A 23,200-nucleotide genomic window follows, 5' to 3' on the forward strand; every position below is an offset into this window, starting at 1 on the left:
ACATTAAATGACAGGGGCTTTTAGTCAACACAAATAGAGGGTAATTAACCTGGTCACCCTCCCCCGAGAGAGAGCCATCCTGCCTGTGAATGATCAAAGGTTGGCTTCAGGACCACATGAGTAAACAAGTTATTTAGATAAACTCCCTTACGTTCCTTTGCACCTACTTTAAGCTATTTACTCAAGGAAGGATTAGGCTGCCTTCATTCAGATCTATTACTGAAGCTGTGCAACACCCCCAGCCTTCCATGACGGTTTGCGTCAATTTCTTATAACTATCTTTAAAATTTTTCCCACCAGCCTGACTGAACTCCCACAGTTGTTGCTACTTTTTGAAATTGAAATACTTCTAGGAAGACTGATTAAGAACAATATAGAGAAAAGACATATTTTTCAAACTCCTGATGAAGAAGAAACATCCGTATTAATATATAGCTAATAAAAAGATAAGAGATGTTGTGGAAAACTTCATACTAGGGTGCCCACTCTCAGAACTTCTATTCAACATAGTACTGGATGTCCTAGCCAGAGCAATTAGGCAAAAGAAAGAAATAAAAGGCATGAAAATTGGAAAGGAAGAAGTTAAATTGTTTCTGTTTGCAGTTGACATGATCTTATATATAGAAAACACCAATAACTCTGCCAAAAAATTTAGAATTCATAAATGAATTTAGTAAAGTTGCAGGATACAATGTGAACATACAAAATTCAGTAGCATTTCTACACATCAACAACAAACTATACAAAAAAGAAATCAAGAAAACAATCCTATTTATAATAGCAACAAAAAATACTTAGATGTAAATTTAAACAAAGAGGTGAATGATCTTTACACTGAAAACTACAAAACATTGATGAAAGCAATTGAAGAAGGCACAAATAAATGGAAAGATATCTCATGTTCATGGATTGGAAAAAGTAATATGTTTGAAATGTCCATACTATCCAAAGTGATGTACATATTGAATGCAATCTCTATCAAAATTCCTATGACATTTTCCCACAGAAATAGAAAAACAACTCTCAAATCTGTATGGAATCACAAAAACTCTGAAAAGCCAAAATAATCTTGATCAAAAAAAGCAAGGCAGGAGATATCACATTACCTGACTTCAAATTATACTACATAGCTATAGCAATCGAAACACCATGGTACTGGCATAAACGCAGACACATAGACCAATTACACAGAATAAAGAGCCCATAAATAAATCTACATATTATAGTCAATTGACTTTCAACAAAGGTGCCAGGAACACACATGGGGAAAGAACAGTCTCTTCAAAAAATGGTGTTGAGAAAACTGAATGTCCACAAGATTGATATTAGGCCCTTATTTCATACCATATAAAAATATAAACTCAAAATAAGTTAGACTTAAATGTAAGACCTAGCACTATAGAACTCCTAGAAGAAAACAGGGGAATAACTCCAAGACATTGGTCTGGGCAATAATATTTTATGATATGACTCTAAAGCACAGGCAAGAAAAGCAACAAAACACAAATGGAATAGCATCAACCTAAAAAGCTTCTGCACAGCAAAAGAAAGTCAACAGAGTGAAGTGATAACCTACAAAATGGGAGAAATTATCTGCAAACTATACATTTGATAAGAGGCTAATGTCCAAAATATCTTAGGAACTCAAACAACTCAATAATAAGAAAACAAGGAACCCTAATGAAAAATTGACAAAGGATCTAAATAGACATTTCTTAAAAGAAGACATACAAATGGCCAACAGATATATAAAAATGCTAATTATCACTGATCATCAGAGAAATGCATATTAAGACTACAATAAAATGCCATTTCACATCCGTTAGAATGGCTGTTACAGAAAAGGCAGAAGATACCAAGTGTTGGGGAGGATGTGGAGAAAAGGAAAACCTTGTAATTGTTGAGAATGTAAATTATTTCAGCCATTGTAAAAGACAGTATAAATGATTCTCTAAAAATAGAATTACCATATGATCCAGTAATGCTATTTCTGGGCATATATTAAAAAGATATCAAATCAGTGTGTCAATGAGTTATCTGTACTCCCATATTTATTGTAGCATTATTCACAACAGCCAAGATGTGGAATTAACTTAAGTATCCATCGACACATGAGTGGATGAAGAAAATGTGGTACACATACACAATAGAATAGTATACAACCTTAAAAAATAAAAAAGTATCATTTGTGACAACATGAATGAAACGGGAGGACATTATACTGAGTAAAATAATCCAGGCACAGAAAGCCAAATACTGCATAATCTCACTTGTATGTGGAGGTCTAAGAAGGCTGAACACATAGAAGTACAGAGTAGAATGATGGTTACCAGGAGGATTGGGTAGATGTTGGTCAAAGGGTACAAAATTGCATTGTACAGGAGGAATGAATTCAACAGATCTAGTGTGCAATATGGTGACTATAGTGGATAACAATGTATTGTTTTTAAATTTAATTTTTGTGGGTACATAGCAGATGTATACATTTATGGGGTACATGAAATATTTTGGTACAGGCATGCAATGTACAATAAGTACATAATGGAAAGTTGGATATTCATCCCCTCAAGCATTTATTCTTTGTGTTATAAATAATCCAATTATACTCTCTCAGTTATTTTTAAATGTATAATTGAATTTTAGACTGCAATCCCCCTGTTGTGCTATCAAATACTAGGTCTTATTAAATCTTTGTTTTTTTGTACCCATTAACCATCCCCCACCTCTCCCAACCCCCACTACCCTTCACAGCCTCTGGTATACTTCCTTCTACTCTCTATCTCCATGAGTTCAGTTGTTTGCTTTTTAGATTCCACATATAAGTGATAACACATAGTATTTGTCTTTTTGTGCCTGGCTTATTTCACTTAACATAATGACCTCCAGTTTCATCTATGTTGTTGCAAATGACAGGGTCTCATTCCTTTTTATGGCTGAATAGTACTTCATTGTATATAAGTACCACATTTTCTTTATTCATTCATCTGTTGACGGACACTTAGGTTGACTCCATAACTTCGCTATTGTAAATAGTGCTGCAACAAATACGGGAGTGCAGATATCTCTTCGATATACTGATTTCTTTTTTGGGGGGTATATATGCAGCAGTGGGATTGCTGGACCACATGGTAGCTCTATTTTTAGTTTTTTGAGGAGCCTTCAAACTGTTCTCCATAGGGGATGTACTTGTATTCTTCAAAATTGCTAAGAGTAGATTTTTAAGTGTTCTCATAAAAAAAGATAAGCATGTAAGGTAATGCATATGTTAGCTTAACATGGCTATTTTACAATGAATATATATTTCAAAACATATATAATTTTATTTATCTGATAAAATAAATATAAAATATGAAACTTCATATTAATAAATTTGACAATCATAAGGAATAGTCAAGTTCCTATGAAAAACACCTATTTTTATGAAATGATCAGAAAAAAACTAGAAAAACTGAGTAGTTTTTTTTTCATTATAGAAATTTTATTTAGAAATTTTTTTTTCCTGTAGAAAGAACTCCAGGGCTAGGTGGATGCAATATTTAATAAAGAAATATTACCAAATATTTAATAAAGAAATAATGCCAATGTTACATGAATATTTGTAGAGAATTGGGAAGACATAACACTTTCCAACTTGTTTTATATGGTGGTACCTCCTTGATAATAAAACCATACAAGGATATTAAAAGAAATGAAATTACAGACTAATATACTACATAATAATTCTAAACAAAAATGTTTGCAAATATAATCCAAGAATATACTCCAAAGAAAAATACATCGTGACTAAGTGCAGTAATTTCAAGAACATATGGTTTAAAATTAGAAAACCAAAAAATGAAATTAACCACATTAACTGAATAAAAGAAAAAAATATGGTTATTTCAATAGCTGCGGGAAAAGCACTTGTTCACATTTGAAACTATTTGTAATAATAACTCAACAAACTAGGATTAGAAGAGAACTGATGTAAATATCTTAATATATACACAAAAACTACTCTCAACATTATAAATAATCATGACATATTAAACAGTTTCACAGGCTTTGTGCAAGCGTCCCTTCATGGCGGCTTGGGCGAGTCACCCCCAGCGCAAGGCCAAGATGCCGGTTACGAATGCGAGTTTGTTTCTGGGGAGAGACCCTGGTACCGGGAGAGGAGGAGGAATGCGGAGATGCCGTCGGGCGGTGGGGATGTTGGGGACTGGCAGGCGCCACAGCCTGAGGTCGAGGAAACAGGCACCCCGGGACCAGTGCTCATTTTTTGTTTTGTTTTGTTTCTTTCGAGACGGACTTTCGCTCGTTTCCCAGGTTGGCGTGCAATGGCGCGATCTCGGCTCACTGCAACCTCCGCCTCCCGGGTTCAAGTGATTCTCCTGCCTCAGCCTCTCGAGTAGCTGGGATTACAGGCATGCGCCAGCACGCCTGGCTAATTTTGTATTTTTAGTAGAGACGGGGGTTTCTCCATGTTGGTCAGGCTGGTCTCGAACTCCCAACCTCATCAGGTGATCCACCCACCTCGGCCTCCCAAAGTGCTGGGATTACAGGCGTGAGCCACCTCGCCTGGTCAGTGCTCCGTGTTTTCAGGCTCATTTGTTAACATAGTGGAAACAACACAGGAAAATGGAAAAGTAGGCACATTATCACGCTCATGCCACTGCACTCAAGCCCTGGGCAACAGAGCGAGACCTTGTCTCAAAAAACACAAACAAATGAAAACAAAACCAAAAAAACCATTGTGTGCGTCTAATGGAAGTGAACTCGTCAACAACAGTTTTTCTTTTGTCGAGAAAGTCTCTTTAATTTACAGTGTGTTTGTAATGGTACATAAAATGACGTCTGTTTTATAAACATTCTCATCCTAAGTTAGTTGAAATGTATTAACTATATCAAGCTTTGACATGATACCATAAAATTAATTGAAGAAAGTCACTAATCTTTTTTTTTCCCTTGGCCTTGACAAATAAAATCAGATTTCATTAAGGTTACTTAATACTGAGCTGTAAACCCGTATGGCCCTGCGGTGTCTTTTCTTATCTTTTTTCTCCTTTGTTTTTTTTTTTTTTTTTTTTTGAGAAGGAGTCTCACTCTGTCTCCCAGGCTGGAGTGCAGTGGCGTGATCTCAGCTTGCTGTAACCTCCACCTCCCAGGTTGAAGCAATGCTCTGTCTCAGTCTCCCCAAGAGCTGGGATTACAGGCGCCTGCCACAACGCCCAGGTAATTTTTTTGTATTTTTAGTAGAGATGGGGTTTCACCAATTTGGCCAGGCTGGTCTTGCACTTCTGACCTCGTGATCCACCCGCCTTGGCCTCCCAAAGTGTTGGGATTACACGCGTGAGCCACTGAGCCCAGCCTCTTTTCTTTTTTTGACATGGAGTCTTACTTTGTTGCCCAGGCTGGACTGCAGTGGCGCGATCTCAGCTCACTGCAACCTCCGCCTCCCAGGTTCAGGCACTTCTCCTGCATCAGCCTCCTGAGTAGCTGGGATTAAAGGCTTGCATCACCATGCCGGGCTAATTTTGTATTTTTAATAGAGGTGGGGTTTCACCATGTTGGCCAGGCTGGTCTCGAACTCCCGACCTCAAGTGATCCACCCGCCTCGGCCTTCCAAAGTGCTGGGATTGCAGGCAGGCCTGAACCACCATGCCAGGCTGCTTTTTTTTTTTTTTAAATTAAAAAAATTTTTTTGTTTGTTTTTTGATACGGATTTTAGCTCCTGTTGCCCAGGCTAAAGTGCAGTGTCCCAATCTTGGCTCGCTGCAACCTCTGCCTCCTGGGTTCAAGCAGTTTTCCTACCTCAGCCTCCTGAGTAGCTGGGAATACAGGTGTGCACCAGAATGCCTGGCTAATTTTGTATTTTTAGTAGAGACGGGATTTCACCACGTTGGTCAGGCTGATCTCTAACTCCTGACCTCAAGTGATCCACCTGCCTCTGCCTCCCAAATTATTGGGATTATAGGTGTGAGCCACTGTACCCAGCCTTTACATCTTTATTGATTGATTTTTTTTTTTTTAAGAGAGAAGGTGTTGCTCTGTCACCCAGGCTGGAGTGCAGTGGTGTGATCGTGGCTCACTGCAGCCTCAACCTCCCGGGCTCCAGCAATACTCCTGCCTCAGCCTCCCAAGTAGCTTGGACTATAGGCACCAGCCACCATGCACTGCTAATTTAAGCAGGATCTTTACGTCGCTCAGGTTTGTCTTGAACTCCTGGGCTCAAGTGATCCTTACGTCAGCCTCCCAAAGTGCTGGGATTACAGGCATGAGCCGCTGCACCCAGCCTAAGATCTCCCCCACTTCTTTTTTTTTGAGACAGATTTTCACTCTTTTTTCCGAGGCTGGAGTGCAATGGTGAGATCTCGGCTCACTGCAACCTCTGACTCCTGGGTTCAAACGATTCTCCTGCCTCAGCCTCCCAAGTAGCTGGGATTACAGGCATGTGGCTAATTTTGTATTTTTAGTAGAGGTGGGGTTTCACCATATTGGTCAGGCTTGTCTCGAACTCCAGACCTCAGGTGATCCCCTCGCCTCAGCCTCCCCAAAGTGCTGGGGATTACAGGTGTGAGCTACTGCGCCCGGCCCTGCAGTATTTTTCTTTTTTCTTTTTCTTTTTTTTTGAGATGCAGTCTCACTCTGTTGCCCAGGCTAGGGTGTAGTAGCGCGATCTCTGCTCACTGCAACCTCCCCTTCCTGGACTCAAGCAATTCTCCTTCCTCAGCCTCCGAAGTAGCTGGGACTACAAGTGTGCGCCATGATGCCTGGGTAATTTTTTGTGTGTTTTTAGTAGAGGTGGGGTTTCACCATGTTGGCAAGGCTGGTCTCAAACTCCGTACCTCAAGTGATCTGCCCGCCTTGTCCTCCCAAAGTGTTGGGATTACAGGCCTGAGCCACCACGCCCTGCCCCTGGGGTCCTTTTTTAATGGGGATCTCTAAGGGTCACTCCAAGCTTTTCTATGGTAATCAGTATATTTAAATTTTCCTTATTTTAGAGTCCATTTTGTTAACGTGTATTTTTACTAGGAAATCACCCATTTTCTCTCAGTTTCCAGTTTGATTCAATAAGTTTCTCCTTCCTTTTATTTTTTATTTTTTTGAGACAGGGTTTTGCTCTGTCTCCCAAGCTGGGGTGCAGTGGCGCAGTGGAGATCTTGGCTGACTGCAGCCTCCACCTCCTGTGTTCAAGCAATTCGTCCTCAGCCTCTTGAGTAGCTGGGATTACAGGTCTGTGCCACCATGCCCAGCTGATTATTGTATTTTTAGTAGAGACTGGGTTTCGCCATGTTGGCCATGCCGTTCTCAAACTCCTGACCTCAGCTGATCCGCCCGCCTCGGCCTCCCAAAGTACTGTGATTACAGGCATGAGCCACTGTGCCTGGCCAATAAGCTTCTCTTATTTGACTTCTAATTTATCTCCTTCTAGTTTTCAACAGAATTCTTAATCCTATGTATTTCTGCTATTTGTTTCCATCAATAATATTTTAAAAATATACTTCTTAGTTTATCTTGTTTTCAATTGAGGGAATTGTTATATTAAACAATTTCTTATGACCCAATGACAAGCTTTAATTATTTTAAAATAATTCCTGCTTAATGCAACACCTTTTGCAGGAATGAGCTGTCAGTGGTATTTGTTACTGACCAGAGTTTCTTGACTCTCCAGTAATAGAAATCGACATGAGGATGAGCAAGTTTCCCAGACAAAGCTTTTATTTAGGTGTTTTTAAGCTTTTATTTAGGAGGCAGCAGAAGAGAGAGAATTCTCTGTCTGGCTCCCTGAAGAGTCAGGAGGAGAGTGTTTCTAAGCTCTGGCCCGATTGCCCAGGCTGGAGTCCTCTGGCACCATCTCGGCTCACTGCATCCTCCCGGGCTCAAGCCATCCTCCCGCTTCAGCCTCCCGAGTAGCTGGGACTACAGGTATATACAACCGTGCTCAGCTAATTTTTGTTTTTTTTGTAGAGATGAGGTTTTACCATGTTGCCCAGGCTGGCCTCAGACCCCCGCAAAGTGCTGGGATTACAGGCATGAGCCACCATGCCCGGCCCAGTGTGTTCTTATTAAATTTCAGTAATTAGTTGTGCCATTTGCCTTTTGTTCAACACTGAGATTTTGTTTTTCTTTCCTAATTATCTCATACATGGACTTTGGTTCCATTAAACTATTATTTCCTTGATCTACAAATTGCGGGTGATTCTTGCAGATTATCTAAGAAATAATTATGTTTTGTTCTTAGAAAAACCACATTATTAACTTTACTACTGTTAGATACCACACCTGCAGTGACTTTAAGGATTTTGCTGGACAATGTCTTAGACAAGTTGCTAAGGGTGGACATTGGGTGAATGGCTTGAGGGAACATGCATTAAATACTCGAGACACCCAGGAGGCTGCTGTGTCCCCGTAAGAGAGAGCATACGAGACTGCAGGCCATTGGGGTTGAATGCCTTGGAAAGGGCAGCATGCAGGAGCACACAGTGTGTGGAGGTCATGGTCAGTCCTGTGGTCCTTGTTCTAAGGTCAGTGGGAACCCATTGTAAAAGTTAAATCAGAGAGTGACATTATGAACCTTCGGTTTGAAAATGAGAATTTTGCCATTATAAAGTTGAGATCACCAGTTGTGGGCAGGTGGATTGTGCTCTTTCTGGTGGGTTGCACTGAGGACAGCAAGCATTGGGCTGAGGTGTTTCCCCTGGGAATGCAGGGTCTGCATCTGCTCAGGAGGAAACACGGGGCAGACCCAGCTTGGTGTTATCTGCCAAAGTTGTGAAACTGAGGGACAGCTCAGGAACATTCCAGAAAAAGGAAAACCCAATCCAAATGGAAAGAGACCCTTTCTCCCAGTTGGGGCAGGCAGTGAAGTGAAATGGGTCTGTGGATTGGATTGTCAGGTAGAGACCTTGCATTTCCTGATTTGGGAGTTATGTGGTAGTTAGCTGGGAGGCTGTCTTTGCTTTGGTAAAATACACTGGAGTGTTTTGTGTGGAGTTGCTGTAACTGCTGAGGAATCTAGGAGAAGGGATAAGTTACACTTTACACTGCTATTGCAAGATTCCTAGAAGTATGAAATTACTGTAAAGTAAATTGAAAACAACCACAGTAATACCATGTCAGTAAAGCAGAGACGACATCAAACTTCACTATAGAGGCCAAACCCAGTCCAAATTCAGGTCAGTGGAAGCTGTGTACCAAGCACCCCGGTGAGAGTCTGGATGCTGTATCAGTATTGCGGCTGCAATATCAGTATTGAGGGTGTCACGTGAGTCTTAGGAGTGTCATAGCAGTACTGTGGGTGTCATATCAGTATTTCGGGTGTCATGTCTGTATTGTGTGCATCATATCAGTATTGCAGGTGTCCCATCAGTCTTACGAGTGTCATATCAGCCTTACAGGTGTCATATCAGTATTATGGGTGTCATATGAGTCTTAGGAGTGTCATGAATCTTGTGGGCTTCACATCAGTCTTCTGGGTGTCACAGCAGTCTTGTGGGTGTCATATCAGTATTACGATATGCCGTGATATGTTATACCAGTATGATACCTCTTCTGAAAACACCTTCACAGACATACCCACACATAGTGCTTTAACAGCTCTCTGTGTATCCCTTAATCTAGTAAAGTTGACACCTAAAATTAACCATCACAGTAATTATGCCTGATTCATGGCTAAAATTTTAGAATTTTTAAAAATTTTAGAATGAAAGCTGGGCACCATAGCCAGACACCGTCCCTACAGAAATATTAAAAAGTTAACTGGTTGTGCTTGCATGCATATGTAGTTCCAGTTACTCTAGAGACTGAGGTGGGAGGATCTTTTGAGCCCAGGAGATTGATGCTGAAGAGCTAGGATTGTGGCACTGCATTCCAGCCTGGGTGACAGTGTGAGACTCTCTCAAAAAACAATCAACAGTAATAATATTCTTTGGAATAAATTTAACCAAGGTACAGGACTTGTACATGAGGCTGGGCATGGTGGCTCACACCTGTAATCCCAGCACTTTGGGAGGCCAAGGCGGGTGGATCCATGAGATCAGGAGATCGATACCATCCTGGCTAACACGGTGAAACCCCGTCTGTACTAAAAATACAAAACATTAGCCGGGCATGGTGGCATGTGCATGTAATCCTAGCTACTTGGGAGGCTGAGGCAGGAGAATTGCCTGAACCCGGGAGGCAGAGGTTGCAGTGAGCCGAGATCTTGCCACTGCACTCCACCCTGGGTGACAGAGTGAGACTCCGTTTCTGGAAAAAAAAAAAAAACAAAAAACAAGAAAATAACTTGTACATGGAAAATTTCAAAACATTGCTGAAGTAAATTCACGAAAGCTTACATAAATTTAAAGACGCCTCATATTCATTAACTAGAAGACTTAATAATTCTTAAGGTGGCAGTACTACACAAAGCCACCTACAGATTCTTTGTGGTTCCTGTTACAATCCCCACGTCCTTTTGGCAGAAATCAACAGGCTGATCCTGTCATTTATATGAAATTTCAAGGGATGCAGAATAGCCAAAATAGTGTCAAAACAACAACAACAACAACTCAGGCTCACATTTCCCAATTTCAAATCTTACTACAAAGCAACAGTAATAAAATCAACATGATTCTGGTACAATCAATTGAATAAATCAATGGAACTGAATTTTGAGTTTAGAAATAAACCCATATTTCTATGAGCAATTGCTTTATTTTTATTTTTTTGAGACAGGGTCTCACTCTTGTCTCCCAGGCTGGAGTGCTGTGGCACAATCATGGCTCACTTCAGCCTCTATCTCCGGGGCTCAAGTGATCCTCCCGCCTCAGCCTCCAAGTAGCTGGGACTACAGGTGTGCACCACCACATCTGGCTAATTTTTTGATTTTTTGTACAGGTAGGGTCTTGCTGTCCTGCCCAAGCTGGCCTCAAACTCCTGTTCTCAAGTGATCCTCCTCTCTTGTCCTCCCAAAGCATTGGGATTACAGGTGTCAGCTACCATGTCCAGCCTGTTGATTTTTTAAAATGTAATTTCTTTTTCTTTCTTTTTCAAGGCATGGTTTTGCCCTGTTGGTCAGGTTGGAGTGCAGTGGTGCGAACGTGGCTTATTGCAGCCTAAACCTCCTGGGCTCAAGCAATCCTCTCTCCTCTGTCACCCGAGTAACTAGGACTACAGATATGCACCATCACACCTAGCTAATTTTTAAGTTATTTGTAGAGAGAGAGTTTTCCTGTGTTGGCCGGACTGGCCTGAAACTCCTGGGTTCAAAAGATCTTCCCACCTCAGCATCTCAAAGTGCTGGTATTACAGATGTGGGCCACCACCCCCAGTCTGGAATGGTTTTCATAATTACATTCTCATGTTGTTTGTTGCTAGTGTCTGGAAATATAGCAGATTACTGTGTATCGACATTTTGTGTTGTAATTTTGTGTTGTAGTTTACTAGTTTTAATAACGTTTTGGGGGTTTGTCATTTGTCATGATATTTCTGTACATAAGATAGCTCCTGTGATCTGTGAGTAGCCATTTTTACTGCTTCCAAACACATATAAGTTCTCTTTACTTCCTTTTCTCTCCTATTTGTTGTGGGTGGAACTTCCCATACAGTGTTGAATACAATGATGAAAATGAGCATTGGCGCCTTGGTCCTGATCTTAGGAGTAAAGCACTGGGCCCTGACAATGGAGATGGTGCTGAAGTCCGATTGTGGTGTTTAGAAAATTCCTATCCCTGGTTTGTTGGATGTTTTTATGATGAAATGGTGTTGACTTTGTTTAAAGTACTTCCTGCATCTATTGAAATTAGTATGTGGGTTCCTTCTTTATTCTGTTTATTTGATGTTTATTTGCAGTGATGGCTTTAGTATGCCAAACCAGCTTGAATTTCTGAGAAAAGGATGTAGTGATCATGTTGTGTAATCCTCAAAATACGTGCTAGTATGAAATTACAATTATTTTCTTGAGCATTTTTTTTTTAAATTTTTTTGAGACAGAGTCTCACTCTTGTCGCCCATGCTGGAGTGCAATGGCGCGATCTCAGCTCACTGCAACCTCTGGCTCCCAGGTTCAAGCGATTCTCCTGCCTCAGCCACCTGAGTAGCTAGGATTACAGGCTCCCGCCACCACACCTGGCTAATTTTTGTATTTTTAGTAGAGACAGGGTTTCACCATGTTGGCAAGACAGGTCTCAAACTCCTGACCTCAGGTAATCTGTCTGCCTTGGCCTCCCAAAGTGCTGGGATTTCAGGTGTGAGCCACCACACCTGGCCTCTTGAACATTATTAATTGAATAATTATACTAGACATTGATCCTATTGTGGTTTAGTATTAAATTGGGGATGGGATTGGGTATGGGTTGGTTTACTATGTAGCGTATTAAGTGTTAGAAGTTTAGGGGAAAAAATTAGCAGAAAGAAAACATACCTGAGGAATTGCGGGAAGAGTATGATGAGGTCTGGGTCAAAGTCAGGGTTTAGGGTTAGCAAGAGAGTGCCTGTAGCCTTTGCCAACAGTAAATATCAGTCCTTTTCTTGAGACAGGTTCTCGCTCTGTTGCCCAGGGTGGAGTGCAGTGGCACAGTCTTGGCTCATAGCAACCTCCAACTCCCGGGTTCAAATGATTTTTAGGCCTCAGACTTCCAAGTAGCTGGGAACACAGGTGTGTGCCAATGCGCCCAACTATTTTTTTTTTTTTTTTTTTTTTTTTTTTTTTTTTTTTTTTTTTTTTTTTTTAGTGGAGATGGGGGTTTCGTCATGTTGACCAGGCTGGTCTCAAGCTTCTGGCCTCAAGTGATCCACTCACTTCTGCCTCCCAAAGTGCTGCGATTATAGGCAGGAGTGACCACGCCCAGCCTGCACACAGGCAGGCCAAGATATTTTAATATTCTTTTAATTGGCACTTCCTTCAGTATTAGTCAGTGTAAGCAACTTTTCATTTATTTCTTAGTTGAGAGTTCTTTGGGTCACAAATCAGATGACATTTCAGTATGTGTAGAGGTATGCACATGTGAGTGTGTTGATGTGTATGTGTGAGAGGAAGTGCAAACATAAGTATGACAGAATGAATATGCACACCTCTGTTCTTGTGTGCCTAGTGTGTTAGGGTTTGGTTAGAGTTTGATTTAGGGTTGGGGTAATGGTTAGGTTTAGGTTATGGAGAAGGGTTAGATGGTTAGTGTTAGGGTTAAGGGTTAGGGTGAGGGTGAGGGTTAGGGTTAGGGGTTAGTGTTGGGGTTGGGGTTAGGGTTTTAGAGTTAGGGTTAGGGGTTAAGGGTTAGGGTTAAGGGTTAGGATTGGGGTCAGTGGTTAGGGGTCGTGGTTAAGGGTTGGGGTTGGGGGTTAGGGTTAGGGGTTAGGGTAAGGGTTAAGGCTAGGGCTAGGGTTAGGGTTAGGATTAGGGCTAGGGCTAGGGCTTTGAATAAACTTATATGGTAGCCAAGTTGTGGTTACAGTGGGCCTTGGGTGAGACCAAGTTCTATGCCTACTTCAAGTGTGAACCAGCACAGTCTCAGTGCTGGTGGCCTCGGGAGTGCTTATGTTACCCCAACTCCAGCTCCACATGCCTCAGCAGAGAAAGAGAGACTGCTGGTTTCAGAGAAAGAAAGGGAGGAGAACAAGAATTTCTACTTGAAAAATCAAGAGAATTTTTCTTGATGTTAATCCAAGGCCACCAAAGCAGTACCTCTACGTGTTTGCTACTATGTATTGGGCTTGGGACCTAAGTCTCTTTGAACACCTGGAAAGTGTTCCCAAAAATAATGGGCACCAACAAGCCCAGACTGTGAAGACTACAATAAAGACTGACCTCTTCAATGCCCAGATATAGATGAACATCTATAAGTATCAAGGCCATCCAGGAAAACATGACCTCACCAAACAAGCTAAATAAGGCACCAGGGGCAAATCCTGGAAAAATAGAGATATGTGACCTTTCATACAGGAAATCCGAAATAGCTGGTTGAGGTAATTCAAAGAAATTCAATGTAACACAGAGAAGGAATTCAAAATTCTATCAGATAAATTTAATGATAAGATTTCAATAAAAAGAATAAAGCAGAAATTCTGAAGTTAAAATGCAATTATCATACTGAAGAATGCATCAGAGTTACTTTAAAAAATTGATCAAGGAGAAGATAGATTTAGTGAACTTGAAGTCAGACTATTTGAAAAGACAAAGTCAGAGGAGACAAAAAAGAATAAAAAATAAAGCATGCCTACAGAATCTAATAAATAGCCTCAAAATAGGAATCTAAGAGTTATTGGCCTTAAAGAGGTGGTAGAAAAAGAGATAAGAGTTAAACATTTATTGGCCTGGTGCAGTGGCTCACACCTGTAATCCCAGCACTTTGGGAGGCCAAGGCGGGTGGATCACAAGGTCAGGAGATCAAGACCATCCTGGCTAACACCGTGAAACCCTGTCTCTACTAAAAATACAAAAAGAAATTAGCTGGGCACGGTGGTGGGTGCCTGTAGTCCCAGCTCCTTGGGAGGCTGAGGCAGGAGAATGGCGTGAACCCCGGAGGCGGAGCTTGCAGTGAGCCGAGATTGCGCCATTGCACTCCAGCCTGGGCTACAGAGCGAGACTCTGTCAAAAAAAAAAAAAAATTAAACATTTATTTAAAGAAATAATATTAAATAATATTAAACAATTCCCCAACATTCGATATCAACATTCAAGTACAAGAAAGTTACAGAACATCGAGCAGATTTAACCCAAAGAAGACCACCTCAAGGCACTTAACTGAACTCCCAAAGGTTAAGGATAAAGAAATGATTCTAAAAGCAGCAAGAGAAGAGACACAAATAACATTCAGTGGAACTCCAGTACATCTGACAGCAGACTTTTCAGGGGAAAATGTACAGGGTGAGAGAGTGGCATGACATATTAAAAAAGCTGGAAAAAAAAAAAGACTTTTACTTTAGAATAATGTATTTGGCAAAAAGTCCTTTAAACTTGACAGAGAAATAAGAACTTTTTCCGACAAACAAAAACTGAGGTATCTCATTAACACCAGACCTGTCCTACAAGAAATGCTAAAGGGAGTTCTTAGCCTGAAAGCAAAAAAGTGCGTGAGCAATAAGAAGTCATCTCAAGGTACAGAACTCAACTAGTAATAGCACATGGAAAAACACAGAATATTATAACATGGTAATTATGGTGTGCAAAAACCTCAAATAGAAAGAGTAAACAATAAACCAGTAAAAAATAACTACAACATATTTCCAAGACATAGACAGTAAAATAGGGAAGGAAGAGAAACAACAAAAAGTTTAAAAGAATGGCAATGGAGTTAAAGTGTAGAGTTTTTATTAGTTGCTTTGCTTGTTTATTTGTTTATGCAATCAGTATTAAATTGTCCACAGTCTAAAACGACATGTTATAAGATATTATATTCAAGCCTCATGATAATTTTAAATCAAAAAAGCGTACCACAGATGCACAAAAAGTAAAAAGCAATAAATTAGATAATATTAAAAGATAAATCACCTTCACTAAAAGGAAGCCAGGAAGAAAGAAAAGAACGATGAGAGGACAAAAGTCAATCAGAAAACAAGTAACAAAATGGCAGGAGTAAGTGCTTATCAATAATAACATTGAATGTACAGGAACGAAATACTCCAATCAAAAGACAAATAGTGGATGAATAGATAGAGAAGCAAGACAATAATCTGTGACCTACAAAAAAAAATACTTTACCTATAAAGATACATTTAGACTGAAAATAAAACGATGGAAAAAGTTATTCCATGCCAATAGAAACCAAAAAAGAGCAGAAATAGCTTTACTTATACCAGACAAAAATAGATTTCAACAAAAGACTGTAGGAAGATATTAAGAAGGTCGTTATATAATAATAAAGAGATCAATTCTTCAAGAGGATATAATTGGAAATATATATGCACCCAACACTAAAGCACCTAGATAAATGAAGCAAATACTATAAGAGCTAAAGAAAGAGACATCAATACAATAATGGCTGAACACTTTGACACCCTACTTTAGTCATTGGATAGACCTTCCAGACAGAAAATCAACAAAGAAACATCAGACTTAATCTGCACTGTATAACAAATGAACCTAATAGATATTTACAGAAAATTTCATTCAACAGCTGCAGAATACACATTGTTCTTCTCTGCACATGGGTTATTTTCAAGGATAGACCATATATTAAGTAACAAGTCTAAAAACATTAAAAAAATTGAAGTAATATCAAGCATTCTCTCTGACCACAATGGAACAAACTAGAAATCAATTAAAAAATGAATTTCAGAAACTATACAAACACTTGGACATTAAACAATATGCTCTTTAATTATCAGTAGGTCAATAAAAATGTTAAAAAGAAAATGGAAAAATTTATTGAAACAAATGATAATAGAAACATAGCATAGCAAAACCTGTGGAATATGGTAAAAGAGGTACTATTATAAAAGGAAAATTTATAACTGTAAGTGCCTATATAAAAATCAGAAAAGCTGCAAATAAATAACCTAACAATACACCTTAATTCACTAGAATAAAAAGGCCAAACAAAACTCAAAATTAGAAGAAAAGAAATAATAAAAATTAGAGCAGAAATAAAATGAAGAAAACAGTGCAAAAGATCAATGAAACAAAAAGTTGGTTTTTTGAAAAGTAAAACAATTAACAAATGTTTAGACAGCTAGCTAAAAAACAGAGAAGATACAAATTAATAAAATCAAAGGTGAAAAAGGAGACATTACAAGTAAAGTTTCAGAAAATCAAAGGATCATTAGTGGCTACTATAAGTAATTGTATGCCAACAAATTAGAAAACCTAGAGGAAATTAATTCTTAGACACACACAACTTACCAAGAGTGAACTAGGAAAAAATCCAAAACCTGAACAGACCAATAACGAGTAACAAAATTAAAGCCATAATAAAAAAATGTCTGTAGGACCAGACTGAAAAATAGAGAAAGAAAGAACATTTCCAAACTCATTCTTTGAGGCTAGTATTACACTGATATCAAAACAAGACAAAGACACATTTAAAAAGCAAACTACAGGCCCATATTTGAGAATATTGATGCAAAAATTTGCAAAAAACCTAGCAAACTCAATTAAACAATACATAAATAGGTAATTCATAATGACCAAGTGGAATTTATCCCAGAGATACAAGGATGGTTCAACATGCAAATCAGTCAATGTGATATATCATATAAATAGAATGAAGGGGCCAGGTGCAGTGGCTCACGCCTGTAATCCCAGCACTTTTGGAAGCCGAGATAGGTGAATCTCCTGAGTTCAGGAGTTCAAAACCAGCCTGGCCAACATGTCAAAACCCCATGTCTACTAAAAATACAAAAATTAGCCGGGTGGAGTGGTGGGCACCTGTAATCCCAGTTACTTGGAAGGCTGAGGCAGGAGAATCGCTTGAACCCGGGAGGCAGAGGTTGCAGTGAGCTGAGATCATGCCATTGCACTCCAGCCTGGGTGACAGAGGAAGACGTCATCTCAAAAAAAAAAAAAAAGAATGAAGGACAAAATCCATATAATCATTTCCATTATGCTAAAAAATTATTTGATAAAATTAAATATTCTTTAATAATAAACCCTTTGAAAACTGGGTATGGAATGAACATATCTCAACATAATAAAAGTCATATATGACAGACCCCCAGCTAGTATCATACTAAGTGGGGAAAAACTAAAAGCCTTTCCTCTAAAATCTGGAAGATGACAAGAATATCCACTTTTACCACTGTTATTCAGCATAATTCTGAAATTCCTATCTGGAGCAATCAGACAAGAGAAAGCAATAAAAGGCATCCCAATTGGAAAAGAAGTCAAATTATTGTTTTTGCCAGTGATATAATCTTATATTTGGAAAAACGTAAAGACTCCTCTGATAGGGTTTTAATGTGTGTCCCCTCCCAAATGTAATTCCCAATGTTGGAGGTGGGCCAGGTGAAAGGTGATTTAACCATTGGGGTGGATTACTCATAAATGGCTTAGCACCATCCCACTTGGTACTATCTTCATGATAGTGAGTGAGTTCCCATAAGACCTGGTTATTTAAAAGTGTGTAACAACTCGCCCCTCTGTTTTTTTGCTCCTGCTTTTTGCCCTATGATGTGCAAGATTCTGCTTCAACTTTTGCCATGACTGTAAACTTCCAGAGGCCTTCCCAGAAGTGCATACCAGTGCTGTGTCTTCTCTACAGCCTGTAGAATCATGAGCCACTTAAACCTCCTTTTTAAAAAATAAATTACCCAGTCTCAGGTATTTATAGTGATGGGAAAAAAGCTTAATACAGAAAATTGGCACAAAGGAGTGGAAAATTGTTGTAAGAATACCTGAAAATGTGGAATCAGCTTTGTAATTGGGTAAACAGGCAGAGGTTGGAAGAGTTTTTAGGATTCAGAAGAAGACAGAAAAATGAGGGAAAGTTGAGATTTTCTTAACTTTGAATGGCTTTGACAAAAATGCTGATAGTGATCTGGACGGTGAAGGCTGAGCTAAGGAGGTCTCAGATGAAAATTAGAAACTTATTATGATCGAAGCAAAGGTCATTCATGTTGTCTTAGCAAAGTGGTTGGCTGAATTTCTGTCATGCCCTAGGGTTATATAAAAGTTTGAATTTGAAAGTGATGATTTAGGGTTTCTGTTGAAAAAATGTCTAAGCACTAAAGCATTGAAGATGTGGCCTGGCTGCTTCTAACAACCTATGCTCACATGTTGGAGCAAAAAAAAGTAAGTTGTAATCTATTTTTACTTGCAAGGGAAGCATAGCGTAAAAGCTTAAAAACTTTGCAGCCTAGTCATGTGGCAGAAAAATAAAAAGCTTTTACAAGGGAGGAACTCAAGCAGGCTGTGGAGCAATCACTTGTTAGAGATATTTGTATAACTTAAAAAAAAAAAAAAGCAAGTGTTGATAGCCAAGACAATGGGGAAGAGGAATTGAAGGCATTTTAGAAATCTAAAAGGCAGCCCCCCATCACAGACCCTGAGGCCTAAAAGAAGAGAATAGTTTCTGGGATCAGGCCCAGGAACTGCTGCCTTGGGTAGCCTTAGAACATGGCTCCCTGCATCCTGGCCACTGCTCCAGCTCCAGGTGTAGCACAAATTGGCCCAGTTACAACTCCAGTCACTGCTTCAGAGGGTGCAAGCCATAAGCCTTGGTAGCTTTCATATGGTGTTAGGCCTGTGAGTGTACAAAATGCAAGAGCTGAGACTTGGGAGCCTCCACCTTTACTTCAAATAATGTATAAAAAAGCTAGGGTGTGCAGGCAGAAGCATGCTGCAGGGGTGGAGCCCTCATGGAGAACCTCTACTAAAACAATGCAACGAAGAAATGTAGGGTTACAATCCCCATATGGGTTCCCCACTGGGGCATGGCCTAGTAGATATGTGAGGAGAGGATCACTGTCCTCCAGATCCCAGAATGGTAGATCTAGCTACAGCTTGCACTTTGCACCTGGAAAAGCCAGAAGCACACAAAACCAGCCAGAGGCACACAATACCAGCCCATGAGAGCAGCTGTGGGGGCTGACCCATGCAAAGCCACAAGGTCTAAACGTCCCAAGGCATTAGTGTGCCCTGGAAATGGGACATAGAGTCAAAAATAATTATTTTGGAGCCTTAAAATTCAATAACTCCCCTTCTGGGCTTCAGACTTGTATGAGTCCTGTGGCCTCTTTTTTTTAGCTGATTTATTCCTTTTAGAGTAGGAGTATTTACCCAATGCCTATGCCCCATTTGTATCTTGGAAGCACTTAATTTGTTTTTTATTTTACAGGCTTATAGGAAGAATAAACTAGCTTTGTCTTAGATGAGACTTTTGACTTTTGAGTTAAGGGTGAAATGAGTGAAGACTTTGGGGATTATTGGGATGTCATGATTGTATTTTGAAATGTGAGAAGGATATGAGATTTGGAATGGCCAGGGGCAAAATGATACAGTTTAGGTGTGTGTTCCCACCAAAATCTTATATTAAAATGTAATCCTCAATGTTGGAAGTGGGCCTAGTCGGGAGGTGATTGAATCATGAGGGCAGGATTTCCATGAACAGTTTGGCATCATTTCCTTTGGTGCCGTTCTCACAATAGTAAGTTTTCATCAGAGCTGGTTATCTACAAGTGTGTAGCACTTCCCCCCTGCCCTCACACTTACCATGTGATGTGCAAGCACCGGATTTATTTTTCACCTTGATTGTCAGTTGTCAGAGGCTTGACCAGAAGCGGAAGCCAGTGCTATGCTTTCTGTACAGCCTGTAGAACCATGAGCCAATTAAACCTATTTCCTTTATAAATTAACCAGTCACCGATTGTTTTTACAGCAATGTGAGAATGGCATAATATTTCCATCAAAAAACTATTAGAAGTAATAACTTGAGTAAATTTGCAGAATACAAAATTAACATATACAAATCAGTAGGATTTCTATATGCCAACAGTCAACAAACTGCAAAAGAATTCAAAAAAGTAATCCTATTTGCAATAGCCACAAATAAAACAAAATGTGTGGGAATTTACCAAAGAAATAAAAGTTCTCAACAATTAAAAATGTAAAACACTGGTAAAAGAAATGAAAGAGAACGACAAAAAAATGGAAAGTTATTTCTATGTTCACATATTGGAAGAATCAGTATTTTAAAAAATGTCCATACAATCCAAAGCAATCTATACATTTCATGCCATCTCTATCAAAATAACAATGACATTCCTCACAGAAATAGAAAAAAAATCTGAAATATATATGGAACCACAAAACACCATAATAGTCAAAGCTATTCTGAGTATATAAACCAAAACTGGAGGAATCCCATTACATGGTTTTAAATTGTACTATCAAGCTGTAGTAATTAAAACAGCATGACACTAGAATAAAAAGACATAAAGACAAATGGAATGAAATAGAGAACTTAGAAACAAACTCATACAGCTAAACTAATTTTCAACAAAAGTGTCAATAACATACAACAAAAAACAAGACAGTTTCTGTAATAAATAGGGCTGGGAAAACTGGCAAGCCATAGGCAGAAGAATGAAACTAGAACCCTATTTCTTGCAAAATACAAAAATCAAATTAAAATGAATTAAGGACTTAAACCTAACACCTCAAACTATCAAAATTTTACAAGAAAACACTGGGGAAACTCTTTAGGGCATTGGTTTGGGCAAAAATTTCTTAAATAATGCCCCATAAGCACAGACAACCAAAGCAAACATGGACAAATGGAATTACAGCAAGTCAGAAAGCTTTTTTAAAGTGAAGGAAACAATAAAGTGAAGAGAAAACCCACAGAATGGAAGAAAATATTTGTAAATTACCCATCTGAAAAGCAATTAATAGCTACATGATATGGTTAGGCTTTGTGTCCCCACCCAAATCTCATATTGAATTGTAATCCCCAGGTATTGAGGGAGAGACCTGGTAGAAGGTGATTGGATCATGGGGTTGGTTTCCCCCAGACTGTCCTTCTGATAATGAGTGAGTTCTCATGAGATCTGATGGTTTTATAAGGGGCTCTTCCCCCTTTGCTTCACATACATGCTCTCTCACCTGCCATCATGGAAGAGGTGCCTGCTTCCCGTCTGCCATGATTGTAAGTTTCCTGAGGCCTCCCCAGCCATGTGGAACTGTGACTCAGTTAAACCTATTTCCTTTATAAATTACCCAGTCTCGCCAGGCGCAGTGGCACATGCCTGTAATCCCAGCACTCTGGGAGGCCGTGGCGGGTGGATCACGAGGTCAGGAGTTCAAGACCAGCCTGGCCAAGATGGTGAAACCCCATCTCTACTAAAAATACAAAACTTAGCTGGGCATGGTGTCAGGTGCCTGTAATCCCGGCTACTCAAGAGGCTGAGGCAGAGAATTGCTTGAACCCAGGAGGTGGAGGTTGCAGTGAACCGAGATCATACCAGTGCACTCCAGCCTGGGCGACAGAGCAAGACTTCATCTCAATACATAAATAGATAAATAACCCAGTCTCAGTTTTTTTATAGCAGTGCAGAAACAGACTAATACACTACAATATATTGAGTTCAAAACATTCTATAGAAAAAAATATAATCAATTAAAGAGTGGACAAAAATTTAAATGGACATTTATGAAAAGAAGACATACAAATGGCAAATAGGCAAGTGAAAAGGTGCTCCACATTACTGATCATTATAGAAATGCAAATCAAACCCAAAATGAGATATCATTTCACCTCAGTTAAGGTGGCTTTTATCCAGAAGTCAGTCAAAAACAAATGTTGCTAATAGCCAAGATTTGGAAGAAACCTAAATGTCCATCAACAGATGACTGGATAGAGAAAATGTGGTACATATACACAATGGAGTACTATTCAGCTATAAGAAAGAATGAGAGTCTGTCATTTGCAGTAACAGAAATGGAACTGAAAGTCTTTATGTTAAGTGAAATAAGTCAGGCACAGAAAGACAAATGTCACATGTCCTCACTTATTTGTGGGTGCTAAAATTTGAAATAATTGATGTCATAGAGAGTATAAGGGTGGTTACCAGAGGCTGGGAAGGGCAGTGGGGGAACGGGGTTAGTGGGGATGTGAAATGGGTACAAAAAATTGTTATAAAGAATGAATAAGACAGTATTTGATAGCACAACAGGGTGATTATGGTAAAAAAAATTTAATTATACATTTTATAAAAACTAAAATAGTATAATTGGATTGTTTATAACACAAGCTATAAATGCTTGAGGGGACGGATACCCTGTTTTTTATTATGTATTACTCATTACATGCCTGTATCAAAGTATGTCATGTACCCCCATAAATATATACACCAACTATGTACCCATAAAAATTAATTAAAAATTACAATTAAAACCAAAGGGAGGAGAGTCTAATGAGGCAGGTGTGACCCATGGCTTGAAGTAGCTTTTCAGGTTAACTTTGGAATGTCCTTATCCAAGAAGAGGGGTCCATTTAGTCAATAGGGGCTTAGAAATTAATTTTTAGTTTGTAAGTGGAAAAAAGAGAATTTTTAATCCTGAGCCATAGCTCTCAGTCAGTCAGTCCCTGCAGGGAACCCTGTTCTTTACTCTGGAGATAAACACTATTTTTATTTTCCACTGAATAACACCACATTTCAAAATGAGGGGAAACATCTTGAAACTAAGAGGTATGGCCTTATTAAATTTGATTTGGTTTCCATTGTAATTAATTTAATCACATGTGTTCTAGAGTTTGTCCTCAGTCTTCTCCTACTTTAGGCCCATGAACTGTTGAATTTGCTTGGC

The sequence above is a fragment of the Pan paniscus genome, chromosome 15 (genome assembly GCF_029289425.2).
Source record: "Pan paniscus chromosome 15, NHGRI_mPanPan1-v2.0_pri, whole genome shotgun sequence".
NCBI lineage: Eukaryota > Metazoa > Chordata > Mammalia > Primates > Hominidae > Pan > Pan paniscus.